This window comes from Harpia harpyja, chromosome 3 (genome assembly GCF_026419915.1).
Source record: "Harpia harpyja isolate bHarHar1 chromosome 3, bHarHar1 primary haplotype, whole genome shotgun sequence".
Classification (NCBI taxonomy): Eukaryota; Metazoa; Chordata; class Aves; order Accipitriformes; family Accipitridae; genus Harpia; species Harpia harpyja.
The window spans coordinates 71,106,153-71,118,758 of NC_068942.1; the positions used below are offsets into that span (position 1 = coordinate 71,106,153).

General features: G+C 38.3%; 1 protein-coding gene across 17 annotated transcripts in view; it reads left to right on the plus strand.

The window, feature by feature from the left end:
- TRAF3 (TNF receptor associated factor 3) overlaps window positions 1-12,606 on the plus strand; it is a 73,728-nt gene that overhangs the window by 14,133 nt on the left and 46,989 nt on the right. For 7 of the 17 annotated variants that reach the window (XM_052783222.1, XM_052783236.1, XM_052783238.1 and 4 more), the window contains 4 exons: window positions 3,652-3,794; window positions 7,802-7,817; window positions 9,090-9,239; window positions 10,087-10,230. The exons of 4 other annotated variants lie outside the window; for them this stretch is intronic. The gene's annotated coding sequence lies outside the window, so the exon portion shown is untranslated. The remainder of the gene's footprint in view (window positions 1-3,651; window positions 3,795-7,801; window positions 7,818-9,089; window positions 9,240-10,086; window positions 10,231-12,606) is intronic. 6 more of the 17 variants (XM_052783226.1, XM_052783228.1, XM_052783233.1 and 3 more) reach the window with 3 other exon arrangements.

Consider the following 12,606-nt stretch of genomic DNA (forward strand, 5'->3'; position numbering starts at 1 on the left):
GAATCGCCTCCTTCGACCTGATGGCCATGCTTCTTTTGATGCAGCCCAGGATACGGTTGCCTTTCTGGGCTGCAAGTGCACATTGCTGGCTCGTGTTGAGCTTCTTGTCAGCCAACACCCCCAAGTCCTTCTCTGCAGGGCTGCTCTCAATCCACTCATCACCCAGCCTGTATTTGTGCTTGGAATTGCCCTGACCCATGTGCAGGACCATGTGCACTTGGCCTTGTTGAACTTAACGAGTTTCACACAGGCCTACCTCTCAAGCCTGTCAAGGTCCCTCTGGATGGCATCCCTTCCCTCCAGCGTGTCATCCACACCACAGAGCTTGGTGTCGTTGGCAAACTTGCTGAGGGTGCACTCGATCCCACTGTCCATGTCGCTGACAAAGATGTTAAACAGCGACAGTCCCAGTACTGACCCCTGAGGGTGTGTGGTCAGTCCTCTTTGTGAGAGGCTGTGACTGTGGCAGAACTAGTTAGTCCAAATTAACTAACTTTGGAAAAGCAGGCAGGGTGAGAATTGATATCAGGCTGATGACTTTTCAGGATTATGTTAACTGATAAAACTGACCTACTATCAATACTGAATGAGCAGAAATGCATAGGGGAAATACATCTTGGAATGTTACACATTTTAAATCAGTAATACCATTGCTGCGGTTTGCCCAAATGTAATTGTTTCTGATGGTTGTCTAAACACAGAAGGCTTCAGGGTTGTCTCCAGTTCATACTCAGACTTGCAGATAGTCAGACTGGAGGTATAAAGTCTGTGAAGTCAATACCTCAGTAGAGAACTCTTAAGTGTTCTTAAACAGGGGGCTTTATCTTCTAATGTCCACAAGCAGAGCACTGCAGAAGGATAGAAGTCTTCATTACAGAAAAAAAATGAGTCTTTCAGGTGTGTAGTGTTGTTCTGTCTGCCTTCATCCTTTCCTTTTTTCCATTCACCAGAGGACTAGATCAGGGGCTGGACTATAGGCTAGAACATAGCTGTTTGTTGCCACTGCAAGGATGTATTTTTTTTTAATCCATCTTTTGCCTCTGGTCTAGTTTGGGGGTTTTTTGTGTGTGTAGGGGTGTTGGGGTTTTTTTTGTGTTGGGGGGTGTGTGTGTGTGTGGGTTTTTTTGTTGTTTTTTTTTTTTTTTTTAAATTTGCATTGTGCGTTTTGTGTTTTGGACTACTGTACTGAGGTCTTTCCCTGAACCATATTGTTAGACAAGAACAACTGAAGCCTCTATAGCATTATATTCCTATCTGAATTGAGGAAATTGTTTTCATGGTGTGACCTTAGTTTATGACAGTAGCTCCAAGGGTTCTGATCTCTGCAGGGCCATCTTGCAAAATAGCGGATTAAGCTTGCTCCAGCGTGATTTCCAGATGCCTAATGCCCTAGGAAGAGCTGTGCTTACTCTTGTGATTTGAAGTGTAGCAATTGCCTTAGGTGGAAAACCTAAGGCAGACCACAAAACCAGTATTGTTCTGGCTGTGGTTTTTTGATAAGGCATACAGGGAGTGCAGCCTGCCACTTCATGGAGGGTGAGGACTGCTATTCAGTATGTGGATAAAGATGATGCAGTCCACGTAAGTACAGCGCTATCAAGACTGACAAGAAAAGTCTAGTTGCAGGTGAGAAGTGCTTAGCTATCCTGGGGAACTTAAAAAGCTGTACTACTGTCTGTTTTCTGTGTGAACTGGTGGACACCTTTTGGTCCTCAGGATGGTTCCCAGAGATTGCTTTGGTCATTACAATATGGAGATGTTGCTTTTTACTTGGGCAATGCAGCTGTATTGCTGGTTGCGGTCTGTATGCTCCAGGGATAGAATTTAGGCCTTCAAATGAGTAAGTGCATCACCAGATAACAGAAAGAAACATGCTTTTTGTTGTTTTGCATGCTTTTTTCTTTTTTCTTTCCGCAATTACAAGTTTGTTCTGTCGTGCAGTGGAGACAGCCCCCTTAACTAGGTTTCAGTTTAAAAAGGAGCATATAGTTATTGGAGTCAGAAGGCCTCTTTCATTTATTCTTCTGTTATCATCAACTAAGATAAAACTCGCATAATCACAAATGTGGCTTTTGCTGGCAGATATATAGGTAAAGTAAATTGTCTGTGAGAAGAAAAGTGAGATAGAATGTCTTAACATACCGTAGGGTTGAAAGACTGTTTCAGTAGGACAGCTTTTTAAAGGATTTTAAAGGATTTGCATCACCATAAGTAAAAAAAAAAAAGGACCACAGAAACAGTTGTTCATACATTGCATTATGGAGCCCTAACACCAGGAGTTGGTAAAAGATGATGAATTTAACTCTCTGAATTTGGGCTTCTAAACTTCCCCCCAGCCCCACAAACACAATGCCTTGTGTCCTGTTAGGAAAGTTGTATTACGCTGTCATGGTAAGAGAGTTGTACTTCTTCAGTACTAAAACAAATGTGGTATTTGTGCTTTTGAGACTTTACATAGTAGGATTTAGTTTATGATCAGTTTTGTCATTTAAAGTCTGTTTTAGAGCTCTATATCCTAATACTTATGTATTTATGAGCCACAACATTAATTAAAAATATTTCTTCTATTTCCAACTTTCAACAAGTTGTATAATTAAAAAAACAGGCTTACTCTTAAGTATCATTAAAAATATTTTAAAAGCAGCAACTAAAATATAATCTGAACAATCTGTATTTTTAAATTGATTATTTTTAGCAGAACAAAGTGAATAATATCTGAGCTGTGAGATGTTTTGAATTCACTCTTTGATTTTAAATACAATCTTTAAGCTGTTATCAGCCCTCTGAAAACTGAGGAAAGATTCCTTCATTCAAGCTACTTTACTTTGAGTGAACTGGATTTTATGCTATAGTGGTGTTGCAGCATATTTTCATTGCTAAAAGAAGGAAAGAACACCTTTCAGTTCATTACTGACTGTAGGGATTCTTGGCTCTCATTAGCTTTTATTTCACAGTAAAGTGAAAATGGAAGAAATAAGATGGTATCGTGCTTTCTTGTAAATCTATTCCAATTGTTTCACTAGTACTAATTTTCTACAAGAATAAAACTGGTAACTTAAACTACTTCAGTTCTCAGTATCACAGTTTAGAAGTGGTGATGATGTGCTAGCCAATATATTTTAATACCATTTTGTGGTAGTATTAAAACTACCTGTGTTTTCAATGTTCATATTTCCTTCCTTTTATATCGGAGTGTAAATCTTTCCTATGCTGAATAGGTTGAAGTACAGTAGCTAGTAAAATTAGACCTGTGTTGTGAAATGGAGCATGCATCTCAGATAGATAGTTTCTTTTCTTGGTTTTGGTTTAGGTTAACAGAAGTATCTTTACATCTGCAGTTTCTGGAAATTTAAGAACACTGTGAACCTCTGGCCAAGAAAAATTTTCCCATTATGTAAAACATTCTTGCAGACTAGCTTGACTCACTAAGTGGTGGCAGTGGTGACTTCCTCCATGAAGTAAATAGACTTTTGCAATGAATTTTCTAGTGAACTAATAAATCTCAGTGCAGCTTTTTGATTTGCTGTAGTTTGTTATGGTTTCGTGCAACCTTAACGTACTATTTCTCTTTTCTGCCTTCAGGCTTGTGAGAATTGTTTCTGTATATTAATAGGAGATGCTTGAAACCGACTTTACTTGTTTCTTTCCCAGCAGGAAAGCCTGAGTGCTTAGGCTTTAACTGAATCAAGACCAGCTCTCAGCAGTGGGTGACAATATATTAATCCATTGGAAGCACAGGCTGCAGTCTTGCGTGTCACTGTGGTTTGTGTTGTGAATTTTTTTCATGTAAACAGGTAGGTAGCAACAATTCTTCTGCTGTATATATTTTTGTGATATGTACATTTAGAAACCTCATGACAGTTGTGTGAGTTGGGGTTTTTTGTGGGGTTTTTTTTTTTTTGGTAGAAGTAGTTATGAATGAGGGTGATACCTCAGAAGTCAAACAAGTTGCATTCTTATTTCTGTAAGTAAACCCTCTTACAGCCTTGCTCTTTCTTATTCTGTCTTCCACACAATCAGAATGGACTATTTAGCAAGTTCTTCTGCACTCTTTGCCTGATGGAATTAAGTTGGCTGATGGTATATGGAAGCTTGTTTATTTATAAACTTTTGTTTCATTTTATCAGTTCTGTTGTATTTGTGAGAAAGGTAAGCAAATTATCTCAATTTTATTAAACATCTGAGGGAAAGATTTTTTTTTTTTTTAATTTTTGTTTCAAATAGCTTAAAAATACAATTAGAACTCTCATAGGTGGTAGCCAGCTTCCTCAGTCAGCCACAGCCCAATTTGGGAAACTACATTATATCTTAGTTGCAAGAAGCGAAAACTTCCTGAAGGTTTTAGAACAGTACATTAAATGTTTGAGGTTGTGCTTTCCTTCCTTGTTCCACTCTACTTTTTCTGGAGTTTGAAAAGAAATGATGCTTCTACAAAAAAGTTAGTAGTCCTTTTTGCCTTCAGTTTAAGCTGTAAATTAGGAATGGATAAAAAAAAGTGAAACATGCTCCTTTCAACTTCTTGACACATAGGAATTTCCTCAGTCCTTCAGGTGAGTGATAGGGATTGTATCTTTAGAGAGTAGCAGCAGGTGATGCTCTGGGATTGCTCTGTGGCCTGTTCCTCAGAGTAGGTGCAGCTTTATAAAGCTGGAAGGTAGAGAGGCTCTTTCAAAATTTTGTGTGGAAAAGGGGTAAAAATAAGCTTTTTGCTATAATAACAACAGACAATATGTTAAGTGCTATGACTAAGAACTTCTCGTAAGTAATAAATTATGTGAATTAATGATGCTGTTTATACACAGAAGTTCATGTTCTTGTTACAGTAAGTTCTTTTTGGTAGGTTCACATAACAGTCCTTTCTAGGTTGTGATCTAGATGTAGCACCTGAAGGGTGCAGGAGGAGGAAATAGTCTGCTGGAGTGGTTGGATACTATCTTGGCCTTTTCTCTTTCTGTCTTACCCTCCCACCAAGAATACATGGGACCTCAAACAATTTATGAAACAAACTTGCTATCTTTCTGTAAGATTTTCTTCCTTGGCCCCATTTTCTAACTTAGTGCTAGGTTGTTTTTTTCCTAAGAAATGCTGTATGCATCCTTGATAGTGTGTGAATCCCAGCCAGAAAGCAACTAGGCTGCACGTGGCTGTCTTCAGTGTCCTGAAGCAAAACAGGTTAAAAAGTGTTGTTAAGGCGCTAGTTTTAAACTAACTGCGGAAACTGAAAGATACTATGTTGCGTTTTTAGGGGAAAGGGATATTTTTGGTCCTCCCTCCCCCCAGCTTTACCAAGATACAATTATGGTTTTGTGTTCCTTATTCCTAGTTATTTTTTTTAACTTTTGGCAGTTCCCAGCTTAAGACTGAAGTCCTGTTATACAAGGTAATATTTATACAAGTATGTGAAGAGATGGGAACTTGGTAGGTGTCCAGGTAAGATCAGAGAAAGGAGGCATTATATCTGTTCCTCTACACAGGAGAATAGAAATGTACAGAAGTGCTCTAAGTCATGCAGAAAGGCTCTGATAGCTCTTCTGATTTTTTTTCTGTTTCAAAGCCAACAGGCCTTTTCCCTTTTCAAATTCATTATCATATTTTTTAAATGTGGTATATGATGTTTGGTCTACAAACCAGGGAAGAGATTTGAAACTGAAGATGACCTTTAGTGTTAAATAAATTATTTTCAGTAGAGACAAACTTAAAATAAACTAACTAAAACTTTGTTTGGGAACCTAAACTGAGTGAGTATATGTTGTCTATTACAGGAATTTCAATTTTAACTAAGCCATGTTAGAAAAGAAAAAAAAAAAAAAGTAAAACTGCTGTTTCAGTGCATGGAAACTCAGGAGCCTCTATGAAGAGTAAGCAAAGGACTTGTGCACAGCTGTGAGAAATTAATCTTTCTCCCATATGTGGGTGGGGGAGTGGGTGGTAGGTATGTTCATTATATCTGCGAGTCTGTACCTATGTTGCCCATTACTTTTTCTTTAAAAGGCCAGCATAAACCTTGTTGAAACATGCCACTAAAACCAACCAACCTTTTCACTGCTGTGAGCCAAAACCCAAACCCATTTCCTTTCTTCTTAGCCCCATACAATGTGCTCTGAATGCTGGCTACTGCCCCTTCTCTTAGCAGGGTTGCAGCGGAAGGTAGGGAAGTGCTGAAGAGCTGCTGGAGGTTTCTGAGCTTTCTGTGTCACTGTCAGCATGTGTTCAGCCCCGCCTAACATTTCAGTGAGGCCAAACCAGAAAAGACTGGGCAGGATCTTCCTCCATGGAAGATCCATGGATCTCAAGGAATAATAGGTTGCTGATGGTAGGCAGCTGGGCTGCTATGGGCTAAAAGATCTGGCCTTGAGCCTTGCTCGGCAGGATGCAGAGGGAAGGAGCAGTGATGAGCCTATTGTTGCAAAAGAGCCAACAACTGGCTGATTGACACTCAGCACTCATTGTTGCTCCCTTTGCTCTTAAATGCAGCTGTGGAGAATGAAGAAGCGAGGTGGGAGAGAAAAAAAAGTGAACCCAAGTAAAAATTAGACTTCTAGTGTTCAAAGAGGCAATGGGCATAAATGAAAAAACCATAAAATTCCATCTAAACACAGGAAAAACTGTGACTGTGGGGGTGCTCAAACACTGCAACAGGTTGCTCAGAGTGGTAGTAAAGTCACTCTGTGTGCAGATACTCAAAACCTGATGGGACACCGTTATGGGCAGCTGGCTCTCGCTGATCCTGCTTGAGCAGGGGGATTGGACTAGATGATTTCCAGATGTCCCTTCCAATGCTCAACCCTTCTGTGAAAGCTTCTTTAATATTCAGATGTATTCTTTAGCTGCTGTTGTGGAACACTTGGGAAATAATTACAAATGCCCCTGCTGGGCATTACAAATGCCGGCTGGGCATTTGTCTCACAAATGCTGCTGCTGTGTAATCATGGCAGTTTTAATTGTATAGGGAAAGCATCCAAGTATTAAAATAGTTAATTGACTAAACTCCCTGATTTAAGCAGCAAAAGCAAAAAAACCCACCAGCACCACCACGTTCTGCCCCAAACCCAGAAAAGCCCCAAACACCCCAAACCTTAAAAGACTTTTTTTCTTTAGTTTTTTAACCCCTTAAAATATTAGTGGTTATGAGAATAAAAGGTAGCTTTAATGTAACTTATAAACAGTGAAGTCACTAAATAGAAGAAACAACTTAAAAAATTTTAAAAATTGTTTATCTCTTTTTCCCCAATTCCCTCTAGTTTTGCCACAAAGTAAAATCCCAAAATTATCCTATGAAAAATGAAGGAAAAGAAAGGCAGGAACACAAGAGGAGAAACAGCAGAGAGAATCCTAAGAGATCCCACCAAACTCTGGCAGTTTATTCCTTTCAGCCCACAACTAGTAAGACCTGAGGTGATTTGAATGAACTTTTCTGTAACTGTGTTTCTTTCCCCGGCTCTTTTAGTCCTCCCCTGTTTGCGTTTTGCATAGCCCTCAGAAAGACTGCAGTGCAGTAATTGGCAAGGAGGAAATTACTAGGAGGGAAAATCAAGCTATGGTGGCTCCTCTTGCAGTGTTGTGTTGCTGAGATCTGCATTTTGGAGCAGGAGGTAATGAACGGCTGCCTTCAGGTTTCCAAATCAGAGATCTGACTGCTTGCAAAAAAAAGGTGTGGATAAGTTTTCATTAAGTGTCCCTAGTGTGTGCATGGCATGCTGGACAGCCATTAAGTTTATTGATGCAGTGGTTTGGTTTTTTTCTTGTTATGAAACACTTGCAGTTTCTGCCTAATACTTTGTTTTTAATCCTCTGTGCTCAGACAGTGGAGAATTAAGGTAAGGTACTTTTTGTTGCCTAACACATAAAGGATAATAGAAATAATTTCTGCATGTTGTAGCATGCAACAATAACTGCATTCTGTTGGAAAGTAAAAGTTTTGATTACCTTTTTTATTGCTTGTAACTCATTGAAATTCATTGTAATAAATTCCTTGAATTATCTAGTATATTAAAGTTGACAAACAGTTACTTGTACTTCATATGTATTAAAATCCCTTTTTGGAGTCAGTTTTCACTTTGGTTATCTAATATAATAAGGAATTGTTTTCAAGAACAGTGTTCTGGGAATGTCCCTCTTTTTATGATACTCTTAAGAGCTAAAAACCCAATCCTTTCTATGTCTTATCCGTGTCTTTGGATGTTTTTTTAATGCCAGAATTTTAAGGGTATAGCACTGCCATAATGCTGCTGTTTAGCTGTGGAGTGCACTTTTTCAGTAAGAATGAAACCTTGGAGATGCCTGAATCCTCTGTGAATCAGAAGGGATTGGTTGGTGTGTTGGGAGAGAAAGGAGAGGCTGGAAGTACAAAACTCTCTGCACTAAATTTAGTTTTATAGCTAAGAATATGAATGGACAGTGACCAGGGCAGTCATAATTAGTGTCTACACTCAGGATGGGAGCTTGAAAGAGCTTTAGAACTTAAATTTCTTGCTGAGTTACTATATAAATGTTTAGTACAGAAATTCATACTTCATTCATGACATCTGTAAGAATTATGGGTGATTTGCAATTTATATACTCTTTGGGTGGGGAAGGTGTTGTACAGTTGCAGATCTCCTTTTTGTATGTAAGAGTTTATTCCTGTAGTTTTCTGTAAATCTCAGAGCTGGGCTATTTTTCCAGCTGCTTTGTTTCTAGAATGAGCCATATTGGGCTTTCTTTGGCCAGTGTGTTTCTTTTGCCAGAGTTTGTAACTACTCATGAGCCTATTACTTAATATGATTCTGGTCCAAAGTAGCGTGGCTGTTACTTTATTAGTAGCAGTAGCCTTTCCTTTCTACCCCCTGAGGACCAAAGGTGAATTGTAGCATGTGACAAAGATCAAAAAATCAGAAAGCCACAAAAAAGACTCATCTATAGCTGTGGAAGTAGATAAATAAAAGGACTAGATAAATGTTGTCTTGGTCTCATGTTACCAAGTCACTTACTTTAGACATGATAATGGGAATGAGAGCCCATCCCATTTACTGGCAGGTATGCAATTCTGTGACTGTCTGAACTTCCATAACCAGCTCTGTGTAACTGCTGAGGCTGATCCATCTTCGCAGCATTCTGTGCAGGATGACAGCTGGGAACACGCTGCCGAGGTGGGCCCTTGGTGCTGGTCTGCTTAGTGTCATCTGGGAACACCGCTGCTCTGGCACTACGGAATAGCTGCTCAGATTTGTCAGAGTTCACTGGCACTGTTGGACTCTGTGGTAGGTGGATGCAAACTTCATTGACGAGTCGAGAAACTAAAATTCTTGCAAAAATGTGGTTTGACTGTATATATTATAAATAGTCAGGTGAGGTTACTGCAACGTGGTCACAAAATGTTGTCCTTGAATTGTAAATATGAGAGAGACTGTGGGGACTTAAGATTTAGTCTACTGGTGGCCTGGGCGTTGTTGTAGCATTGTTGTATTTAAACTTTACTATCAACATTTAGGAATGCATATAGATAGAGATTGATGAAGATTTGTATTAATTATGCTTTCAGACTCCTTTCCCCTTTTTCTCTGTGCTTGTAAAAATTCCAGGATCAAACAAGCTTGGCCAAATCAGGTTGCTTTCTTCTAAAACCAAATCAGGTTGCTTTTTGGTTTGATTATTGTCATGGGGCGTTTTTTTCAAGAAACGCTCTGTAGAACAATTAGTTACTTTCCCAGAATTGGGCTGATGTTTCCAAATGGAATTTAACAGACTGTTACCAAGAAAATGGCACTGCTTGGAAGATTTTGTATAGTCTGTAATGACATGTAATGTGTCTGGGTGGAGCAGTTTTTGAGTATGTGAAGGCAGGAAAAATTAGCTGTGATTTTTACTTTGTGCATGTCCTTTGGTAACATTGTTTTGTTGAGAGTCCTTTGTGAACAGTGGTGGAGGAGAGGAAAACAATGGTTGAAAAATCACATGTTGGTATGTTACCTGTATTGTTCTTTACGTTATTATTAAAAATTAGTTTGATACTTCCTCAGTTTCATTAGACTAACTTTACAAATGCTGAGAAGCCTGTTACAGGGTTTTTCAATGAAGGTAACATAACTTAAACTTTTCTTTCTTTAGGGCAAAGAAAGAAACCGGGCAGACTATAGCAAAGCTCCCCTTATTGGCAAGAGTAAAGAGAACTCTAACAGAGCATTGAGAAAGCCTATTCTCCTTTATCCTCAAGCTGCAGATCAAATGAGATTCAAATAAAACAAAGGAAAAGTAAGCAAAGTCTTCCAAATTTGGGGGAAGGGAGAGGTGTTAGTGTGTGAAGAAAAGAAGCGTACAGATTTGATCAAGAAAACTGTTGCACAAACTTTGGAAATCAAGAGCTTTTTTAAACTAACAGTTCCCCTTTTAATATAGTAGTCTCTTCAGTTGTCTGTCAAGGAGAACTGTTACGTGAGAAGGAGTATATAATTTCCAGACTGATAGAGAGTTTACCTGGTAGCAGATAGCTAGTGAAGAGGTTAGAAGAGGCAGTGAGTAAGAACAAAGGTTGGGCTGGGAAGAAGACAAGAACTATCAAGGGTTTCAACCTTTATGCCATTCTGACAGCAGCTGTGATACTGATGAGGTATTTAAATGGAAAAGGATCTTGTAACCTGTTCTTAAGATGAACCTCTTCTGAAGAGTAGATTGTAAGAAAATACATATATTTTATGGAATCATGTTACTACTAGTTTGGAGACTCACCTTTAATCTTCTAGTGCTTGTAACTTGACTTGTGGTTGCTTGAAGCTGTATTCACATCTATGTCAAATTCTTTGGTGGCACTGCCGCTGCTTTGTGTGGCTGTGATACAGTAAAATTCTTCCTTGATGCTTTTGTTTTTAATATAACTTTTTTGGCTGCTGGGAAAAATCTCGCATTTGTCAAGCATGAAAATTCTGAGAGCCTTGGATAAACTTTGAAGGAGAAAGATTTATCTGGAATTATAGATTTGATGTACTTTCTCTCATAGGTTTCTTTTGCCTTTTGTTTGAGTGCATGGCTAAACTGGGCTGTACTCAATCCAAACTTCATGAGCTTGCTAGTTAATGGTTAGGAGACAAATTGCTATTACATTTATGTAGTAGTTCATGATTTATTTATTTTTTCTACTAAAGCATGGGTATTTGTATAGAGGAGAACATTTTACCTGAACAGTCTTTTTACTGCTTTGAAGTAGGTGGTTAGGACTCATGGAATATTTTTTTTCTACCTACCTGTCATCTTGAACTTTACTGGAAATCTCCTTTTTGCTTTGTTTTTAATTCAGCATCTAGTCATACACATAATATTTCCTTCTTACATTGAAAATGTATTACAACTTTTTGTGAGGATGAGCATTTACTTTGATGACTTTGGTCTGAATATCCATGTGCAATGCTTGGTTTGCATTGCACTGCTGCTATGATGAAAGATAGATGCCAGGAATATACATTGCAAAAATCTGTGGTGTTGACTTTTATGTTGTGCTTCAAGGTAAAACTTGAATGTGGTAGTGGCGGGCTTGATTGAAACTACTGGTCAAAACTCAGCAGATGAGAGAAAAAAGGGGGCTTTATAAAGGATAGTATATGAGTACAAGAAGTTTGTATTAATAGAGATGAGCTCTTACTTTTATATAATATTCGGCTTAGGCCACTTTTTAAAAAAAAATGTATCTGGACATGATTTTAAAAAAAGGGGTGATAACATACCATTAAAGACTTAAAATTTTCATGTGGGAAGAGAGAGAGAAAATTGGGATTGTCCTCATTCAGCTGAACTTAAGATACTGTGGATTTGCCTTAATTACAGCTGTTGACGCTCTATCCTCTGTAAGTGCACTAATGAAATCCCTTACTTCAGCAAGACACAGAAGCTGTTTGGATTGATAACAAAATGTATCCTTGTTCCAAAATGGGATAACCTTCACTTATACTTATTTGCTGACAGCTATGCTGGTGATAGGTGTGATTAGTAAAACTCTGGTGCAATCAATACCTGGGAGAATAAATTACTAAAACTATTTAAAGGAAAAAAAACACAGTGTGAGTTTACGTATACCTAGTTTAATAATTCTTTTTTTTTTTTTCCCCCCTGAATAACTCTCTTGGAAAGTGGAAGATTAAAAAACCAAAAGAAGCAAGGAAAAACTGATTTTTGATACTGTATGATTAACCTACAGAACTCACTAATCTGAGATAACAGCAGGAATTTTTTGCTCTTGGCCTCAAAATAATTGCTTCTAGGGTTAGCAGAGGTATAGAGGACGCAGGGATCATGCTTAACATGCTTTGGAGCTACCTTTTTTTATTTTCTTTTTTTTTTTTCCTCCAACTGTTGTATGTTGCTAGAAAACTTTCAACTATGTCTACTGAAAGCAAATACTCCTAGGCTTGAATGAAATTATGACATGATGTCTGTGCTGTAGGCTATGAGCCTATCCACTAGTGTGTTGTAGAGGCTGTTTAATTATGGAAAAGAATCCCAGAACTGGATTGTGCCTGGCTTCATGCATGTATATTACGGCATTTTTCATGTATTTTTGGACTTTATGCTATATTGTAGGAAGCACATTTATAAATGTTCTTAATTGGATTCAATTTTACACTTTTGGGGGGATCTTCT